The following is a 20559-nucleotide window of genomic DNA, read 5'->3' as shown; positions in this document are numbered from 1 at the left end:
CCATCACTTGTGTCCAGATCACACGCTGCACAGCCGTGCTGCGCCGTCTTTTTCACCGATGTTTACGTGTTTGCGCATGAGCAGTGTGAGCGGCTGTGGTGACACCCTCACGAGCGATTGATGATCGGGAGCTGGTCGTGAGGTGTTAATCGCTTCTCGTTACCCCACGTATACTACACGACGCACGATGAAGGCCAAAATCGGGCCGATCACCAAATTGGTCGCACGACTCAAAAATCGGCTCAAAATGGGCCAAAAATCGCACAGTGTAAGCCCAGCGTTAGAGCAGCAATGTTTGTTCCCCTCAGAGAAAGAAAAGAAAAAAGGCTGCAAAAGTACAGGGAGGACTGGGAAAAGGAAAACACCTGGCTGGGAAAGTGCACGATAACACCTATAAAGCGCACTGCACTGTGTGCCGGCGCACTTTTTCCATAGGCATGCTTCTAGTGGTGGGCACAAGAAGAACATGAGGGGCGTGAAAGCTCGGGGAACCCTTAACCAATTTTTTGTCCACCAGGCCACGGCAGAAGCAGATATGGTATGTAAACACTGGTTTGTTGTTTAGACCCTCTGGTTAAGGTTAATATGGGCATGTGCGGTGAATATCAGCGCTATGTGGCCAGAAGTGTGATAATATCATTTATTTTGTGTAATAAACAACTGCAAGGATGGATGATTACAACAAATAGATGACTAATACATAAAAGTAATACATAGATGAATAATGATGATGAGTTAAGATGCGTAATCATGGGAACAAGCGGGTTTACAAACAGGAGCAGCTGATTAGCATTAGAAAAGCTGAAATAATACCTCAACTGAAGCCAATTGTACTAAATGCACTATATGTGCACTGTTACAAGAATATTTTTCGTTCTATTGCTTTCTATTAATTTATATAATTTTAAGTTAAGCAGGACAGAGTTCTTTTAAAGAAAGATTTACTTATATTCTCAAAAGTTAAGCATGACAGGCTTCTGTTTAAGAAAGAGACCTGTTTTACTGTGTTAATGTTGTCATTTTGAGCTAAAAATAAATGGCTAAATGATCATTTGTTTCCCATATGGTCATATCACAAAGAATATGCCTCTGCTTAAATCAAATTCAAGTCAAATGGTTAAAAAATAATTTCACACACACAAAAAAAGAGCTACCACACTGGGAAGGGTGAAGACAACTGGGTTGCCCGGCCCTGGCCACGAGGTGTCCCTTATTTATTTTTCAGGGAGTTGGCAACCCTACTCACCAGCCACTATATTTGCTTTATGTGAGTGAAGTTGCCCCCCCCCACCTTCTTCAAATCTAACAAAAGTGGTATCAAACGTTTGTGCCACGTTTGTGCTTCAAAGATTTTCGTTTGTGCCGCTTTCATTTTAAAGATATTAATAAAAATTTCTAGAGGTCATCAGAGGTCAAACCAGCCCCCCCATGTTAATTAAATCAAACAAAACTGGTGTCAATCAACTGTGCTACGTTTGTGCTGGTTTGTGCTAAAATTGTCGTTTGTGCTGCTTCTGTTTTAAAGATATTAATGGTCAAAAGATCGACCACCCACATCACCCAAATCAAACAAAATTGATGTCAAACGTTTGTGCTGCAAAAATTTTTGTTTGTGCTGCTATCATTTTAAAAATATTAATAAATTAATGTCTTAATGCGGGCTTAATCATCCAGATAAGTAAATCCCAAAAGGTTGATTCTGCAGATCCAGTTTGTGAATGATGGTGTTGAAAGCTGAACTGAAGTTCATGAACGGCATTCTAACGTATGAGTCTATAGTGTCCAGATGTGTGAGGGCTGAGTGAAGGGCAGTTGAAATTGCATCATCGGTTGAGCGTTTTGACCGGTATGCGAACTCAAATGGATCCAGGTTGGGGAAAAGAGATTATTTGATTTGATGCGTTACAAGCACTTCATAATGCTTGACTCCCTCAAGGTGGTGTCGGAGAGGCGGATGCTGTCCAAGATAAAGACAATGTTGGATAACACCTCCCACCCACTCCATGACATGTTGGTCAGTCACAGGAGCTCGTTCAGTGAGAGACTGAGATTACCGAAAAGCACCACTGAACGACACAGGAAATCTTTCCTGTCTGTGGCTCCCTGTACAACGCATCCACTTAACACATTGTTTGCTGCTACAACTACACATGTTTCTTTTCCAGCTATTTATTTATGAGTGACTTATGTATATATCTATGTATGTATTGTACTATTCTTAGTTAGCGTATTGTCTGTCTTGTTAATGTTGGTTTATAATGGAGCACTGTAACAAAAAAATAATTTCCCCCAGGGATCAATAAAGTATTCTGATTCTAATAATGATTATTATCATTATTATTATTATTATTCATAAGGATTAATTGTTGTGTGTATGAGGGTACAGTTGTCCATTTGTTTGTTTTGTCTGTTGTGTGTGTGTAGGTGGTTGTGGGTGTGTGTATGTTCAGTCCATGAGTTTAATGTTGGTCAGATGTCAGGAGTTCAGGAGTCTGACAGCTGTGGGGAAGAAGCTGTTCCGGTACCTTGTGGTACAGGATTTGTAGTGTGCTAGGACCAATTCAATTCAATTCAATTCAATTTTATTTATATAGCGCCAAATCACAACAAAAGTCGCCTCAAGGCGCTTCATAGATACAGAGAAAAACCCAACAATCATATGACCCCCTATGAGCAAGCACTTTGGCGACAGTGGGAAGGAAAAACTCCCTTTTAACAGGAAGAAACCTCCGGCAGAACCAGGCTCAGGGAGGGGCGGCCATCTGCTGCGACCGGTTGGGGTGAGAGAAGGAAGACAGGATAAAGACATGCTGTGGAAGAGAGACAGAGGTTAATAACAGATATGATTCAATGCAGAGAGGTCTATTAATACATAGTGAGTGAGAAAGGTGACTGGAAAGGAAAAACTCAATGCATCATGGGAATCCCCCGGCAGCCTACATCTATTGCAGCATAACAAAGGGAGGATTCAGGGTCACCTGGTCCAGCCCTAACTATATGCTTTAGAAAAAAGGAAAGTTTTAAGCCTAATCTTAAAAGTAGAGATAGTGTCTGTCTCCCGAATCCAAACTGGAAGCTGGTTCCACAGAAGAGGGGCCTGAAAACTGAAGGCTCTCCCTCCCATTCTACTTTTAAATACTCTAGGAACAACAAGTAGGCCTGCAGAGCGAGAGCGGAGCGCTCTAATAGGGTGATATGGTACTACAAGGTCATTAAGATAAGATGGGGCCTGATTATTTAAGACCTTGTATGTGAGGAGCAGGATTTTGAATTCAATTCTGGATTTAACAGGAAGCCAATGAAGGGAAGCCAAAACAGGAGAAATATGCTCTCTCTTTCTAGTCCCTGTCAGGACTCTTGCTGCAGCATTTTGGATTAGCAGAAGGCTTTTCAGTGAGTTTTTTGGACATCCTGATAATAATGAATTACAGTAGTCCAGCCTGGAAGTAATAAATGCATGAACTAGTTTTTCCGCGTCACTCTGAGACAGGATATTTCTAATTTTAGAGATGTTGCGCAAATGGAAGAAAGCAGTCTTACATATTTGTTTAATATGTGCGTTGAAGGACATGTCCTGGTCAAAAATGACTCCAAGGTTCCTCACCGCGTTACTGGAGGCCAAGGTAATGCCATCCAGAGTAAGAATCTGATTAGATACCATATTTCTAAGATTTTCAGGGCCGAGTACAATAACCTCAGTTTTATCTGAATTAAGAAGCAGAAAGTTAGCGGCCATCCAGGTCTTTATGTCTTTAAGACATTCCTGCAGTTTAACTAATTGGTGTGTGTTATCTGGCTTCATGGACAGATAGAGCTGGGTGTCATCTGCATAGCAGTGAAAATGTATGCTATGTCTTCTAATGATGCTGCCTAAGGGAAGCATGTATAATGTAAACAGAATTGGTCCTAGTACTGAACCCTGTGGAACTCCATAATTAACCTCAGTGTGTGAAGAGAACTCTCCATTTACATGCACAAATTGGAGTCTATTAGATAGATATGATACAAACCACTGCAGCGCAGTACTTGTAATACCTACAGCATGTTCTAATCGCTCTAATAGGATATTATGATCAACAGTATCGAACGCTGCACTGAGGTCTAGCAGGACAAGCACAGAGATGAGTCCACTGTCAGAGGCCATAAGAAGATCATTTGTAACCTTCACTAAAGCTGTTTCTGTGCTGTGCTGAGCTCTGAAACCTGACTGAAACTCTTCAAATAAACCATTCCTCTGCAGATGATCTGTTAGCTGTTTGACAACTACTCTTTCAAGGATTTTTGATATGAAAGGAAGGTTGGAGATTGGCCTATAATTAGCTAAGACTGCTGGGTCTAGAGATGGCTTTTTGAGTAAAGGTTTAACTACAGCCAGCTTGAAGGCCTGTGGTACATAGCCGATTATTAGAGATAGGTTGACCAGCTGCTCTAAGCACTTTGTAATGATGGTGGTGAGTGCTACTGGGCAGTAGTCGTTTAGGCTTGATGGGTTGGAGTTTTTGGGCATGGGGACGATGGAGGTGGATTTGAAGCAGGCCGGTACCACAGCGTGGGCCAAGGACAGATTGAATATGTCTGTCAGCACTCCTGCAAGCTCCCCAGAACACGCTCTGAGAACACGCCCGGGGATGCCATCAGGACCTGCAGCCTTGTGGACATTAATCCTGCTCAGCACCGCTCCTACGTCGGTGGGGGAGAGAGTCAGTGGTTGGTGGTCCGGCGTCACTTCTGCTTTGGTTGTAGTTGTTGGATTCCCTCGCTCAAAATGAGCATAAAAGTTGTTGAGCTTGTTGAGGAAGGAGGATGCGGGGGAGGGTTTGGTGGTCCTGTAGTCTGTGATGGTCTGGAGTCCTTGCCACATGCGTCGGGGGTTGGAGTTGGAGAAGTGTTCTTCTACCTTCTTTTTGTAACGGTGTTTGGCTTTTTTCATACCCCTCTTTAGCTTAGGCTGTACAGTAGGCGTGTGCATCTCCTGACCTGAAGGCGGTGTTGCGGGCCTTCAGGAGGAGAATGTGGCGTTAATGTGATCCGTAAAGGTTTCAAACTTTCCAGGCCTCAAACCACATGTGTGTTCTTCCAAGTAGTAAATCTATAAAAGTAAGGCCTTTATGAAAACACTGAATACATATTCAGGGTTTAAAATGTTCAATCGTGGTTTTGGTCGTGGCTATTATAAAGGCTTTATGGCTTTTCCTATAATACCTGGTGGGCCGGTCACTAGTCAAAATGCCTGGGCTGATTTTTTGTCCCAAACCAGCCCTGACTGATGCGCCAGCCTCCGGCTCACGCCAAGCCGCACACTGTCTACCCTTACAATAATCACACGGTTGCTGTAACAGTAAAGCTGCAGCTCTCCTGCTGCCAGCGTTACCCATCAACACAAAAACAACAACAGCACAGACAGCGCACAGGTTTTAAGCCGGCGAGACCTGATTGCAGACCACGACCTGCCACAATAATAAAGCATTTTTTAAATTTAATTATCAATAAATGATTTCTCCTAATTATGTACTGGATTTTAACTATTTAATAATAAAAAAGGAAACATCACAAAAAACACTTAAGGTCATTGAAACTAATAGCGATTTAGCAATTCAATCACGCATCCACCTTATACGGGCGAGCGTGGCTCAAGAGTTGGCAGTTCGTCTTGTAATTGTAAGGTTGCCGGTTTGAGCCCCGGCTCAGACAGTCTCGGTCGTTGTGTCCTTGGGCAAGACACTTCACCTGTTGCCTACTGGTGTTGGCCAGAGGGGCCGATGGCGTGATATGGCAGCCTTGCTTCTGTCAGTCTGCCCCAGGGCAGCTGTGGCTACAACTGTAGCTGCCTCCACCAGTGTGTGAATGTGAGAGTGAATGAATAGTGGAATTGTAAAGTGCTTTGAGGGCCCCGAAAAGCACTATATAAATGCAATCCATCATTATTATTGAAAAGTATTGGTATCGCTGATACCAGCCTTATTTACTTGGTAACGGATCGATACCAATATATGCAGCATCGCACACCACTACATGCAGGTCATGTCTATATCTGGTCAGTTGGTCCATAACACATTGGATACAAACTAAATTCAAATTCAAATTTTATTTGTCACACACACAACCATACACAGAATGACATGAGGTGAAATGCTTATTGCTGTGCAATGCCTGACCATTAAATGACAGTAATATTTACAGATTCATAGATTTAACTTAGAAAGTTACAGTAAAATGTGCAAATAACAGTTGATGTAAGAAATGATAAATTATAAGAAAAAACCAGAGATGTGACGTGTGTGGGAGAGTCCAGTCCTACACCTGGTTCAGGGCCTGAATAGCCTGGTGGAAGGAGCTCCTCCTCATTCTCTCTGTTTTGGCCTTAAGGGAGCGGAAGCGCTTCTCAGACATCAACAGTGAGAAGAGTCCATTGTCGGGATGCAAGAGGTCCATCATGATCTTCCTGTCTTTAGTCTTGCACCGCTTTGTGCAGATGGACAGCAGGTCAGGAAGCTCTGATTGAATGATGCGTTCGGCCGAGCGCACCACTTTTTGCAGATCTTGTCTGTCCTGCTTGGTGCTGTTCCCAAACCAGGTGCAGATGTTTCCCGTCAGGACGCTCTCCATGGTGCAGGAGTAAAACTTTTTAAGCACCCTCAGTGGCAGATGGGCAAACTAGGTCCGCAATTTGGACGTCCAACCATGACCCAGTTTGGACATCAACATGACGTTAGACCTTTGAACTTTGGACTGGGTAACTTTTTTTTGTGAACATCAATGACAGGTGTAGGAAATTTACTTAACTAATAAATGTAATATTTTTTATTTACAAATGTCAACATTGTTGTTAGCAATATGATACATGCACCTGTTGTTCACCCGGAAGAACAAATTCTGTATAATCACTAAAATAAGCCTTATTTATCATTCATTGTGTGTTGGAACCAGTGTTGGTCAAGTTACTTGAAAAAAGTAATCAGTAACTAATTACTGATTACTTCCCCCAAAAAGTAATCCTGTTACTTTACTGATTACTTATTTTCAAAAGTAATTAGTTACTTAGTTACTTTTTAAAAACGCGATTTACAACCTGAAGAGGTGATAAAGTGATAGATCTTTCAGCCCAATTCTACTTTTTCTACATAATCCATCATACAAAATGTAATCAAATGGAAAAGTCTCTTTTTTTTTAACTTGTTTTATCAGTTTTAATCTTTTAACTTTATGCATCAAGCAAAACATTTAATTATCTGCAACATTCTCTGACTTGAAGAAATTAGTTTAACATTTAAACCTATTTTCTGCACATTCCAGAACATAAAATAAAATATTTTTTGTGTTTACACTCAGTCTTTCAAATAGGTGCAAGTAAAACACAGCAGAAAATAAATAAAGTCAAAGACTCAGCGGTCCTGTTGCTCTATTTTCACCTGTAAAGCAGGAGTGGGGTAGGCGGAGGTTTACCCTGGTGCAGGTGTGCCGCGGTCAGTTGAAGAATCCGCGACTTTCTCTGTGAGTTTCCCATTACGTCGTTGCGCACTCAGTGCTTGCTTGGAAGTTTAGGGGTTTTTTCGCTGTAAAAAGAAGTTTTCTTCCCACGCACAACGGACACTAATGTTTTTGTCACTTTTTATGGAATCAAAGTCAAAGTAAGGTCAGTACTTCCACGCTTTAAACGCTGCACGCTCACACTCTCTCCACTCTCATATATGATCCATTGCTGATCTGCACACAGCTGTTGTCACTAACGGCGCACTCGCTTACGTCACTGTCGTGAGACATTCTCGCAAAAAAATCACGGTTTTAGTAACGCAGTAATGCAGCGTTTCTACGGGAAAGTAACTGTAATCTAATTACCGTTTTTGCAATAGTAATCCCTTACTTTACTCGTTACTTGAAAAAAGTAATCAGATTACAGTAACGCATTACAAGTAACGCGTTACTGCCCATCTTTGGTTGGAACACGACACGCCGTGACCCGGCCCCAGCAGATGAAGATGGATGGATGTGTCTTGGAAACAGTACATAGATGATGTGTTTTTACTCTGGAAAGGACCGGTCTTTATATTACTACAGTTTGTAGAATTCCTTAATGTACATTTTGCAGGGTGAAACGTAAGCCTGCAAAGATTATATAGAAATTGTTCTTGCAGGCAACCAACAGGTGCCTTTTTGTTGGTCCCCTGGAAGAACAAATTCTATACAGTTTTTCCAGGCTTACCTTTCACATTCAATTACAGTACTGGTTTTTATATAGCGCTTTCCCACTGCGAGAATTCAAAGTGTTCTACACAATCTACCTCACTCACAAGCACTTTTCCCTCTCTGCTCTAAGTGCTTCTATCTACCTATTCAACCACATTCATACTCCAGTGGTGTTGATATCCTGCCAGAGGATATTTGACATGCAGACTGGAGCAGACGGGGCTCAAACCACCAACCTGACGGTTAGTATGTCACATGCTCTACCACTGGCTTGTAATCCAGAGAGAGACAATGAGATCGGTAACAAGGAGTCTTTCAAATGTATAAAATATCCTGCTGCACATATAATCATGCTGAAACCACATGCTCTTGTTTTATTACCCCATCAGCAGGGCTATGTCCTTGCTTTCAATTAGTTTAAGGGTCACTTTCCTGTTTCAAAAGCTGCTTCTAATAGTTAATTTTAGCATTCAGGTCACAGTCTAAAAAACAAGTAGGTCTTCCAATCAGCAATAACCTTATTGTCTAAATTAAAATTAGTAATACTCATATAAGGTTTTATTCTCCATGGTGTCAGGATAAAGCAACATGAAATAATGGATCCTCTACCAGAAATAATCAGGGGACAGTGGGGTGGTTTGTGCCATCCCTGGTTTCTAGGGAACCATAGAATAAATTGGTCATGTGACCGCATATTTTTGAAGCATCAATCATTCTACTCATCCAGCAAAGAAGACAGCTTTATTGCATAAAAACCTTTGTAGTTCAAAAACTACTTTTTGCTTTTAAAGTAAAATTTCTATGATCAAGTTTTTTTTATTGTTTTGCCCGAACAGTTATAGATAAGTTTGAAAACATTTCACAAATGTTTTAGTGCTTTGGTAAGCTACAGTCTACACACCTAGCATGAGTTTAGATAGAAACTGCTGGATAATGCATTTTTTGGGGGTGAATTGTGTCAAGAGGCCTGGGTTAAGCTTATAGATACATATTAGTTTATTGTAATTGTGATTGCATTTTTACTGTTTTTTTACTGTGACATTCTAAACATGCCTAAAAACACTTCACACACCACAAAAACACACAAAGACCTCAGCCATCCCAACAACAGACTGTTCTCTCTGCTGAGGTCAGGAAAGCGATTCCGCTCCCTGAAGACCAACACAGAGAGACTGAGGAGGAGCTTCTTCCCGCAGGCGATACGGTCTCTCAATCACACCACCACACAGTACTGACCCACACATACAGTTCTTACACACACACTGGACATTCTGGACTTTGTTTACACTAATTCGATTAGATGCGTGGTCATCTAATCGAATCACTTCATCACTAAATCACTTTAAGCATATTTGCACTGCAAAAGACACTTACAAATGTGGATTGCACAACACTGGACATTATATTTCTTCATTTCCACTTAATACTGTACAGCTGCTGTTATTGTGTATATATATTTATATTTATATTTCTTCATACATTCTTATATATTTCTATACTGTGTATTTGTGAATTGTGTATTTTGCTGTACAGTTATTTTATTTTTAACTTTAATTTTTATATTTTATTCCTTCCTAGTTAAATTGACCCTTTTTAATTTTCATATTTATTTCCTATCTTATTCATAGCCTTTTTTTTCTGTCTCTTTAGGTCAGGAGCAGTTGTGTAGCATTTCACTGCATATCATACTGTGTATGACTGTGTATGTGACAAATAAAATTTGAATTTGAAACTTGGTGGTACAGCAAGAAGGGAGCATCGGGTAGCATCAACAGGTGTTATGGAGGAGGCCAGATATGTGCAGACAATTGCAGTTAACTTCATCTTCATTTGAATTTCATTTTGTTCTGTGTAGCGTGGCGCTACACCTTGTTTAGGAAAATTGACTTTTGGTATGTTCATGTGGCGCAATGGCCTTTGATGTTGTAAAATAACTGTAAATAAACCTTAGATAAGAAATTTTTGTTGACGTTGTTTAGCCTTCGTGGCTCAAGAGTTGGGAGTTCGCCTTGTAATCGGAAGGTTGCCGGTTTGAGCCCCGGCTTGGACAGTCTCAGTCGTTGTGTCCTTGGGCAAGCCACTTCACCTGTTGGTCAGAGGGCCCAGTGGCGCCAATGTCCGGCAGCCTTGCCTCTGTCAGGGTGGCTGTGGCTACAATGTAGCTGCCATCACCTGTGTGTGAATGGATGGATGACAGGTTGTGTAAAGCGCTTTGGGGTCCTTAGGGACTAGTAAAGCGCTATACAAATACAGGCCATTTACCATTTAGCCTTTTATACAGCATTACAATTTTTGAGATGAAAAAGAGTTTTACTTTCATAATCAATGGCACAACTTACCCTGCACCGGGGCAAGTTGTGCCGCAAGACCACTTTTTTTCAGGAAGCTACATTTCTTAAAAACTATATTTCAGATCCATAGTGATTGTTTCCCGGGAAGTTTTGGTTGGAAGCTTTACTGTCATGGCCTCACTTTAAAGTCACTTTAAGTAAAAACTCATCCCACTCTCCCCTACAGTTTGTATAAATTCACACTGAAGACCAAAATACTCGTATGACACAAATGACACACGCACTAGGAGGAGACAGGGGCTGACCTAGGATGAACAAGCAAAAGTACCAGATATACTGTATATACTCAGGATATTCAACTAAAAACTAAATATTTTTATTTTTAAGTATATTCAAATTTCATAGTACAGAATATCTATTTTACCTGCATTTCATATTCACTTCACTTGCATGATTTCAAGTAATAAGCTCGATGAAACAAGTAATAGCAAAACATAAACCCAGTGTATTTAAAATTCAGTACTGCATGATGTCATTTCTTACAATATTATTTCATACTAATAATATGTGTTAACATTTTCAAATATGCACTGCTTCACTGTTTAATAAATGTATTTCTACTTTAATTGCTAATTATTAAAATAGCATTAAATCCATGTTGTGGCTCATTGCTGTTGTGTGTTGCCATGTGTGACAGTCACTATTGCTTCTTTTCATGCCTACGTGCTGTGGATGACAAAAGTTCAAGGATCACTAAAAACACAGAAAATAAGTTGTTGGCAGTAGCTCAAGAATTCACAAGCTGTCAAAAAATAATAGAAATGTCTAACAGGACGAACTTTTGTCGCAATGATATTTTTACATCCAAAGGGTGAAGAGTTGAGTTCACAGTCTCATTTGAATATTGCGGTGAGAGAGAAACCTGGCCAAAAGTAAGTAACGTCACTCAGGAAGCAACTTCTCTTCAGGAAGAGCAGTCTGGGGATTTCCTTCCTGAAAAAGGACATCAGCTATGTGAACCTATCTAGGTTTTTTCTTTGCCTTTTATGTAAATCAAGAAACAGATAGCTCCTGTTTTTCTTGCAAAACAGTCTGGAGTAGAGTCTTTCCATTCTGCAGGAATTGCAGGGCAATGACCTGTTCATACTTTCCAGCTCAGCAGCCATACCTGGTGACACTTTTGGCAGTTCAGTGAAAAAATAATTTAGGAAATCAGAGTCCCCTGTATACTCCGATTGGAAGAAAGTTTTACAGAAACCAGCAGCAGGAATCAATTATCTTCCTCTGCCCGATTCTCCTCTCCAATTCAAAAAAAGAAAAGGTGAGAAGGAGCATCCATCAGGGTGACATTCTGAAACCTACTGCGTACCACAGCAACCCTACCAGACACGACCAGCAGATTCACTAAAGCGGACGTTTTATTTTTAAGGACCTCAATATGCCCTCGTTATCCTGTAGAATCTGCTAAAGACTGCCGCTCCACTCACTCCCTGACATGAACCCGTCTCTTCCAGTCAGCAGCATTACCCTCAGTACTGTGTGGTTCCCGGACAAAGGTGGCATTCGTTTTTTTAAGAGTTCAATTCAATTTTATTTATATAGCACCAAATCACAACAAAAGGCGCTTCATATTGTACTGTAGATACAGAGAAAAACCCAACAATCATATGACCCCCTATGAGCAGCACTTTGGCGACAGTGGGAAGGAAAAACCCTCTTTTAACAGGAAGAAACCTCCAGCAGAACCAGGCTCAGGGAGGGGCGGGGCCATCTGCTGCGACCGGTTGGGGTGAGAGAAGGAAGACAGGATAAAGACATGCTGTGGAAGAGAGACAGAGGTTAATAACAGATATGATTCAATGCAGAGAGGTCTGTTAACACATAGTGAGTGAGAAAGGTGACTGGAAAGGAAAAACTCAATGCATCATGGGAATCCCCCGGCAGCCTGCGTCTATTGCAGCATAACTAAGGGAGGATCCAGGGTCACCTGGTCCAGCCCTAACTATATGCTTTAGCAAAAAGGAAAGTTTGAAGCCTAATCTTAAAAGTAGAGATAGTGTCTGTCTCCTGAATCCAAACTGGAAGCTGGTTCCACAGAAGAGGGGCCTGAAAACTGAAGGCTCTGCCTCCCATTCTACTTTGAAATACTCTAGGAACAACAAGTAGGCCTGCAGTGTGAGAGCGAAGTGCTCTAATAGGGTGATATGGTACTACAAGTTTATTTACACTCAACAAAAATATAAACGCAACACCTTTGTTACTGCTCCCATTCCCCATGGGATGGACGTAGAGACCTAAAATTCATTCCAGATACACAATATAACCATCCCTCCCAAACAGTGGTCACACATCAGTCCAAATGTGTGGTAGTGGGCACATCTGCTATATTGAGATAATCCATCCCACCTCACAGGTGTGCCACATCAGGATGCTGATCTGACATCATGAGTAGTGCACAGGTGTACCTCAGACTACCTCAGACAGTTAAGATAAGTGAGATATGTGGATAATTCTACAGAGGCTATATAAAGTGCTGGTGGTTGTGAGTCAGTCTATTTTATTATTGTGTGTTTGAGGGTACAGGTGTCCATTGTGGGTGTGTGTATGTTCAGTCCATGTGTTAACTTGGGTCAGATGTCAGGAGGCAGAGTTCAGGAGTCTGACAGCTGTGGGGAAGAAGCTGTTCCGGTACCTGGTGGTCTTAGTCCGGAGGCTCCTGTGGCGCCTCCCAGAGGGCAGGAGGGTGAAGAGTCCATGTGATGGGTGACTGGGGTCTTTGATGATTTTCCCAGCCCTTTTCAGACACCGCTTCCTGTAGATGTCTTTTATGGCAGGAAGTGGTGCTCCGGCGATGCGCTGGGTAGTTTTCACGACCCTCTGCAACGCCTTCTGGTCCGAGGCAGAGCAGTTCCCGTACCAGACTGTTATACAGTTGGTCAGGATGCTCTCGATGGTGCAACGATAGAAGTTCACCAGGATGTCTGAGGACAGGTGGTTCTTCCTCAGGGTCCTCAAGAAGAAGAGGCGCTGGTGAGCCTTCTTGACCAGCTTGGAGCAGTTGGTCATCCAGGTGAGATCCTCGGAGATGTGGACTCCCAGGAACTTGAAGCTGCTCACACGCTCCACAGCCGTCCCCTTAATGTGGATGGGTGGATGTGGGTCAGCATTCCTCCTGTAGTCCACGATGAGCTCCTTGGTCTTCTCGGTGTTAAGCAGCAGGTTGTTTGTGTCGCACCACTCAGCCAGACGATCCACCTCCTCCCTGTAGGCGACCTCATCGTTGTCACTGATGAGGCCAATCACCGTGGTGTCATCTGCAAACTTAATGATGGTGTTGGAACCATCAGCAGGTCTGCAGTCGTGGGTGAAGAGGGAGTAGAGGAAAGGGCTCATCACACAGCCTTGTGGTACACCGGTGTTCATCGTGACTGTAGATGAGCAGTGGTTATCCAGCCGGACATGTTGGGGCGGTTGGTCAGGAAGTCCAGTAACCATTTGCAGATGAGGGAACTGATACCCAGGTCTGTCAGTTTCCTGATGAGTTGTGAGGGGTGGATTGTATTGAATGCTGAACTGAAGTCTATAAACAGCATTCTGGCGTAGGTGTTGTTGTTGTCCAGGTGTGAGAGGACAGAGTGCAGTGCGATGGAGACTGCATCCTCTGTGCTCCTGTTCTGGCGGTATGCGAATTGGTGGGGGTCCAGGGTGGGGGGGAGACAGGATTTGAAGTGTGCTAGGACCAGCTGCTCTAAGCACTTAGTGATGATGGGGGTGAGTGCTACTGGGCAGTAATCATTGAGGCAAGATGGGTTGGAGTTTTTGGGTATCGGGACGATGGAGGTGGATTTGAGCAGGCCGGTACCACAGCGTGGGCCAAGGACAGATTGAATATGTCTGTCAGCACTCCTGCAAGCTCCCCAGAACACGCTCAGAGAACACGCCCGGGGATGCCATCAGGACCTGCAGCCTTGTGGACATTGATCCTGCTCAGCACCGCTCCTACATTGGTGGGGGAGAGAGTCAGAGGTTGGTGGTCTGGTGTCACGTCTGCTTTGGTTGTGGTTGTGGGGTTCCCTCGCTCAAAACGAGCATAAAAGTTGCTGAGCTCGTTGAGGAAGGAGACATCAGAGGATGCGGGGGAGGGTTTGGTGGTCCTGTAGTCTGATGGTCTGGAGTCCTTGCCACATGCGTCGGGGGTTGGAGTTGGAGAAGTGTTCTTCTACCTTCTTTTTGTAATGGTGTTTGGCTTTTTTGATGCCCTTCTTTAGATTAGCCCTGGCTGTGCTGTAGGCGTGTGCATCTCCTGACCTAAAGGCGGTGTTGCAGGCGAAATATTGAAATATTGATTCCTCCAGTACAAGTTATTTATGTTCTAGAATCGATTCTCATATTAAAATATCGATATTTTAGTAATTTGGAGTAAATTTGTAGTTTATCATACAGGAACACAGTGGAAAGAAACTATATCATTCGGATCATCTAACCTTAAAGGAATTACTTCGTCTTCCACCTTACGGCAGTGTAAATGTGTCGCAAAAACATTACGTTTTTGTACAAAGTATCGGTATCGTCGATACCACCCTGAATTGTACTTAGTATCAGATCGGAAAGGAAATCAGTGGTATCGCACATCACTACTGCATGCTCCTGCTCTGTGGAGGTGTGTGTGTGTGTGTGTGTGTGTTTGGTTTTTTAGCCGTACTGACAAACCTTTAAGTTTAGTGACCAACTTCTGGGTTTTGTTATTTCCTTTCTTTTAAAGGTGATAGTGGCTTTTCAAAAGTCAAAGTAAACTTTATTGTCATCTCTGCTATATCCAGTGCAGTATACAGAGAGACAATGAGGCTCAGTTTACATCAGTGCAAAAACAAGCTAATAAATCGATATAAAAAGGAGAAGAAAATAAATAAATTTATGCATAAGAGTTACAATTAGAATTTACACTTTGGTGTGGTTTAAGGTGACTGGTGTAGCAGCTTGTAAACCCGGAGTAAAGAAGATTGTCCATAGAGCAGCATCAATTGTCCATAGGTCAGCGTGTCTTACAGGGGTAGTGCTGTGTAAAGTGCAAAAAAGTCAGATCACAGATTGTATGGGTGTGTGTGGTGGGGAGAGAGGGAGGGCTGATAGTGAGTTCAGGAGTCTGGTGGGTCAAGCACGATGCCTGCAGCCTTACTGATGCAGCGGTTTTGGAAGATTTCCTGTATCACACGGAAATGCAGCTGGTCAGAACGCTCTCTATGGTGCCTCTGTAGAACGTGGTGAGGATGGGAGGAGGAAGGTTGGCCCGCTTCAGGGGTCACAAGAAGTGTAGGCACTGCTGGGCCTTTTTGGTGATGGAGGTGGTGTTGGTGGTCCAGGTGAGGACGTCTGAGATGTGAATTCCTCTTGATGCTGTTAACAGTCTCTACCATGGAACCATGGATGCTGAGTGGTCTGTGGGTGGAGCGAGTCTTCCTGAAGTCAACGATCATCTCCTTGGTTTTGTCCACGTTCAGTGACAGATTGTTTTTGCTGCACTAGAACGGCATCTACTGAACCTCATCTCTGTGTGCTGACTCGTCGTTGCTGCTGATGAGTCCAACTACGGCTGTGTCGTCAGCAGGGTTGGTCAAGTTACTTGAAAAAAGTAATCAGTAACTAATTACTGATTACCTCCCCAAAAAGGTAATCCCGTTACTTTACTGATTACTTATTTTCAAAAGTAATTAATTACTTAGTTACTTTTTAAAAACACGATTTACAACCTGAATAGGTGATAAAGCGATAGATCTTTCAGCCCAATTCTACTTTTTCTGCATAATCCATCATACAAAATGTAATCAAATGGAAACGTCTCTTTTTTTTTAACTTGTTTTATTAGTTTTAATCTTTTAACTTTATGCATCAAGCAAAAATTAAGTTATATGCACCATTCTCTGACTGGAAGAAATTTGTTTAACATTTAAACCTATTTAAATAGGATTAATTTCAGGGATAAATTTTTGGATTAGCTGCTGGATTAGCTGCTGGATTAACAACCTTATTTTAAAAATCCTGCAGCTATTCAAATTAGCCACACCGTGGAATGTAAGGAGCTCTCTGATTGGTTGGATCAACAGCTAATCCAAAAGTTAATCCCTGAGCAAACAGGAAAAGGAATTTGAAATGCAGTTTATTAAAGTGCAATTGGGAAAAGGGGTTGGAAATGAAGTTTATTAAATTAGAATTGAAAAATGTTTTTTGAAATGAAGGTTTTAAAAAGCATTTTAAAAATCAGTTTATTAAATTGGAATTCAGAAATGAATTTACAAATGGAGAATTTATTCTACAATTCATTATTTAAGCGCAGAATTCTTTATTTCGATGAACGTGGCTGTTGTGGTCCTCCATACTTTAGTAGAATGTAACAACCACCCATCGGCCTCATCCAGATGCAGGATGAATTTTTAACTGAAAGCGAGCCTTTATTTTGGTGGCTGTACAAAAAACACTTCACAGCAATGAATGAAGGGATGAACAATGAAAACCCTAACAAACACCTGAAACCAGGAGCCCGAGCCATGAAACACTGAGGAGGAAATGCAGTAGCAACATGGAGGATGACGAATCAGCAACAAACAGGTGGCAACAAACAGGCTTAAATACACAGCAGGACAACAAGAGAATGGGGAACAGATGGAGACACAGCTGGGGCAATCAGATCACTTATCAAATCACTGAGAATCACAAAGCTAGAAACACAAAAGACTAAACTCTGGAAAACATAAAATCAAAGGAAAACCAAACATAAACACTGCAGACCCAGGACCATGACAGATGTGGCGTGAACCGCACTGACTTTAGCATAATTAAGAGTTTTGTAGATATTAACAAGCATCTTTTATAAGGTAGTAGTTGATGATAAAGTTCCAATCATTGTTATTGAAGTTCAGCCAACAGGTTTCGGAATGATACATTAGGAGAAAAGATCTTTGTTAAAGGCATTTTATTCTCTCTTTTTGCGTGTATAGAAGCATATATGTTGAATATAAAATAAGAAGCCCTTCTCTCAGAATCAGCAGCACCAGAAAATAGTGTATGTAAGACTGCAGCAGTATCACCATGAGTGTAAAGATTTAAAAGAGGCACTTTGCAGTTTTACAGCCTTAATCACTCAGGATCAAATTACATAATGTCAGCAGGAAACCACTTAACCACATCCAAAAATAATCCATCCTTCCTGCCTCAAATCACTTCCTGAAATCACTACAAACGTTGACACAATTCCTACTGCCGATGATATAGAAGATGCAGAAAAGCAAAGGCTCCTTTAATATAGTGATGAAGTCTACTCAGCGTGAAATTATTTGGTGTAAGTTACACTGCAGAAGTTTTACACTGCACTACATACTGTACATTAATGCGACGGTTTTGCACAATATCCAACTACACACCTCTGTATATTTTATATATTTTATTTTATTGTTTACTCTATTTAATTTGTAAAATACACACACACACACACACACACACACACACACACACACACACACACACACACACACACACACACACACACACACACACACACGTAGTAAAAAAAATCTAGTATACACATCCAGTAATGCATATACTATTATATATTGTACATATATTTATTAGTCTCAGATTTAGCCATTCTTATATTTTGCTTGTTTTACATTATTGTATTTTGCACAACTCTGTTGCTTGTGAAGCTCACACACAAGAATTTCACTCACATGTACTGTACTAGTGTACCTGCACATGTGATGTGACAATAAAAGTGATTTGATTTGATTTAAATCAGCTACATTAATCCTTTCTAAAAGTGTCATGTGAATGGCATTTTCTATGTATTTATAGAAATACCCTGCAACTTTAGGGCAAACTGTTACTGTGTTACAGAGGTTTTGCCAGTGGGTAACATGCTGGCAGAGGTCACACACAAAGCGAATAATGTATATTAATGGGTGAAATGCTTTTAATGTTTTAATGATTATTGGACAAATAATGCTGAAACTTATACACAAAAAGACACATCGCAGTGTTGGTATGAATAGCAAAACCTGACATTTAATTGGACAGCACAAAAAAAAAATCTAAATCTACCACAGTTTCTGCAAAATAAATCATAGAGCTCGTTGACTGTTTTGCATAAATTAAAAGGAAATGTGGCAGTGTATGAAAGTGGTCAGTGCTGAAATTGCTAAATGATAGCTGTAAAAATGAAATGTACACTTAATTGTAGCATAAAAAGTCTATCCACCCAGGAACTCTCCTGCTGACACGCCCAGGAACTTATTTGGTCAGTTATGTTGAAACACTTTTTAATTAGCTGAACTTTCAAAAGTCAGTGCTGGGACATAAAACTGTGCCTAGTTCTTAGAGAAGGGTGACAATAACAAAAACAACAACGCTTTAGAAGTGGCTCTGTCCAAGAATAAAGTTTTGTTTTGCCTTTCATTGTGAAAGCAAAGATGCGAACAGTATCTGATATATGAATAGTGGGAAGACAAATTGAACATGTTACATTACAATTTGGAAGAGTTGACCTCTGTTAAAACTGCTGAGCAACTCTTTTATATTTCCCCATGAGTTTTGCATGACTGCAGTATTTCCATTATTGTGTGTGTGTGGTCTCACAGTCAGGAAGAAAAACAGGACACATTTTTAACCAGCCACACTAGCAGTCTGCCACTTTAATTCGTTTTGTCCGAAACTTGATGAGGGTCATGGTTTCATGTTTTGCCCAAGGCCCTCTCTAAACATGAACAGAAAGATTCAGTGAAGCAACTGCAGCCAGATTTGTGTTTTTGTCTTTTATTCTCACGACACGAGTACCCTACTAATGTCCCAGCACCTCTAGCATTTACTTTCTGCATATGACAGCCTCATTACTTGTCTGACCTCAGCTTGCTTGAGACACTTGACTCAGTGGCCAACTCTGATATCACCCTATATAATCCTCCAATTGCACATTTTAATCAGTCAAAAGAGGACTTCTGTGCCACTTTCTGTCTCTTTTTAAAGATCAACTAATTCCTTGGCACTGATACTGAAGTCCCGCGAATGACTGAATTCTGCTTGGACTTCACAGGACAGCATACATGCGTCTTTGTGTTTGACACTACTAGTCTGTGGCACGAGATTATAGCAACCAAGCTTTCTGGACATTCCCGGGTTTCAATTCATGCACAAAGGAAGTTTCAGTACTCAGCGGTGTGAAATTGTGATCATGGCACATACTCAGTTTCATATTCTTACAGAAGTAAAAAAAAAAAAACCACAAAAATCCGATTTAGATTGTCTAAAAGAAAAAGAATGATTTGTGGAAACGTAATCTTTTGATACTTTCTCACACATCAAAAGAAAATTGATTTACTGAATTGGTAAATGGCCTGTATTTATATAGCGCTTTTCTAGTCCCTCAGGACCCCAAAGCGCTTTACACAACCAGTCATCCACCCATTCACACACATTCACACACTGGTGATGGCAGCTACATTGTAGCTACAGCCACCTGAGGCGCACTGACTGTAATAAATCTTACAGCTGATTTACAGTCACAGTAGCTGCAGGCAGGCTGTGACTTGCCTGCAACTACCGTGATATTTAAAGGATTGTATAAAGATAGTTGTTTTGATAGCTTCTTTCTTGGCAGAGAGCAGCATGGCAGACAGATGAATAAAACACAGGTCTACTTCAAATAACTTTCCTTCTTGGGTCTCTGCCTCTCCTCACAGGTCTGTGGATAGAAACCTGTCTTTACAAATAAAGGCAGCTTTTCATAGCAAAACAAATAAAATAGAATAAATACAAATAAAACAAAATAAAAAACAAACACAAGTAATTTCTAAACAGCCTAGAGGCATGCAAGGATAAATCTTTCATCAGAGAACGCTGAATGATCTCTGACTGATGCAAGCAGAAATATAAACGCAAACGCCCACACAGACACGCACAGGAAATGATGAGCGAGCAACATGTTTGAGTCAGTGACGAAGAGCTGGCACTGAACAGTGTGCTTTCTGTCAGGGACTGATTAAACCCAGCTTTCACAGCTGGGTTTAATCAGTCCCTCGGTTTTAACATTCACATTTGT

The 20559-nt window shown here is 41.4% G+C and overlaps 1 long non-coding RNA gene across 1 annotated transcript; it reads left to right on the top strand.

Annotated features, from left to right (window-relative positions):
• Window positions 1–422: 422 nt before the first annotated feature.
• On the top strand, window positions 423–2319 carry LOC145428623 (uncharacterized). Its single transcript, XR_013908926.1, has 2 exons — window positions 423–538; window positions 1937–2319. It is a non-coding gene; the product is annotated as an uncharacterized LOC145428623 (long non-coding RNA).
• Window positions 2320–20559: the final 18240 nt, after the last annotated feature.

Source organism: Astatotilapia calliptera, chromosome 4 (assembly GCF_964374335.1).
Source record: "Astatotilapia calliptera chromosome 4, fAstCal68.1, whole genome shotgun sequence".
Taxonomy (NCBI): Eukaryota; Metazoa; Chordata; class Actinopteri; order Cichliformes; family Cichlidae; genus Astatotilapia; species Astatotilapia calliptera.
This window is presented reverse-complemented; position numbering and strand designations above follow the sequence as displayed.